Genomic DNA, 1,277 nt, shown 5'->3' with positions numbered 1-1,277 from the left:
AAGGCTCCATACACCGCTTCTTCCCGCTCTAGCCCTCTCGGGCGCTGGTTGCCGGCGGTTTTATGCAAAGTCGGACCCTCTGAGTCCACTACCTTGTTTGATTTGTGTCTAGCCTTACCGCTCGGCCGCATGGAGCTGGCCCGTGCGGGGCCGACATCGGGCACAGATGATCCCACTACGGATGATCCAAGTGCCGCTGGCTGCTGCTGGCTGCCCGCTGTTCCACGGTCCTCCTTCTCCAGTATTGTCCTTCCTTCCGTGGAGTGGATATGGCCGGTGTGGAGGATAACTGGCACAGCTGCTTCCATCTATTCCTTTAAACCCGGCACCAACGCTCTCAGCGCTCCTGGCTGCTCCTTTATCTTAGACCCCTGGGACCGACCCCCGTACTGACGGTACTGGTCCCTTCCGGTCGTTGCAGCCGGTCAACCCCACTGTAATGCCCTCAATTCTGGGCACTCCTACTTATATGGTCCTTAGCTAAGGGACATATAAGACATTAAAACTGATGATAACAGCTACTATAGATTTTATTAATATATGGTCCCTAGATAAGGGACGTATCAGATATTAAACTGATAAGAACAGATACTACACTTAATCTTAGCCAAAAAGCCTAGAAGCGATCATTGTAACTAAAAAATCCTGCTGGGACCGACCCTGGTACTCACATACTGGTCCCTTGTAGTAGAGTGCAGCCAGTCAACTGCAAAGTCCTTTGCTGCTGAGAAATGAATTTTTTCACCGTGCTGGAGCGAAGTTGGGCACAGGTGTTTTCCTCCTCCGGGAATCGATGTGCCCATGCTGCTCCTGCCGCTGCCAGTGCCCCTGCAGCTGTCAGTGCTCCTGCAGCTGCCGACTGCCACTGCTGCTGCCGCTGCCGCTGCCAGTGCTCGTGCAGCTGTCAGTACTCCTGCAGCTGCCGGTACTCCTGCAGCTGCCGGCTGCCACTGCTGCTGCCGCTGCCGCTGCTGCCACTGCTGCCACTCCTCCGCGGTTCTCCCGCCGGCCTTCTGCACCTTACATGGACCCGGTCCATGTCTGCACCTAGAAGGTAAGTGGAAGGAAACGCAGGGTCTCTTACCTGCTGTTCCCGACTTTCCTTCTCCCGCTGGTGACCGTCGTTCCCTCCGTTGCGGGTTCGAGCCGCTCGGACCGACCCCGGTATCCACGGGCCTGGTCCTTCGCGGCAGTTCCGCAGCCAGTAAAACCCGGCTGTTTCTATCCCGGTGCCTACCTTTTGGAGAAGGTTTTCGTCCCCAACGTCCCGTTCCTAC

At 56.4% G+C, this 1,277-nt stretch overlaps 1 pseudogene; it reads right to left on the bottom strand.

The window, feature by feature from the left end:
* Positions 1 to 460: 460 nt before the first annotated feature.
* Positions 461 to 627, bottom strand: LOC129698459 (U2 spliceosomal RNA; annotated as a pseudogene).
* Between the last annotated feature and the right edge of the window lie 650 nt (positions 628 to 1,277).

The sequence above is a fragment of the Leucoraja erinacea genome, chromosome 6 (genome assembly GCF_028641065.1).
Source record: "Leucoraja erinacea ecotype New England chromosome 6, Leri_hhj_1, whole genome shotgun sequence".
Taxonomy (NCBI): domain Eukaryota; kingdom Metazoa; phylum Chordata; class Chondrichthyes; order Rajiformes; family Rajidae; genus Leucoraja; species Leucoraja erinaceus.
Note: the sequence above shows the minus strand (reverse complement) of the source record. Positions and strands in the feature narration are given on the sequence as shown.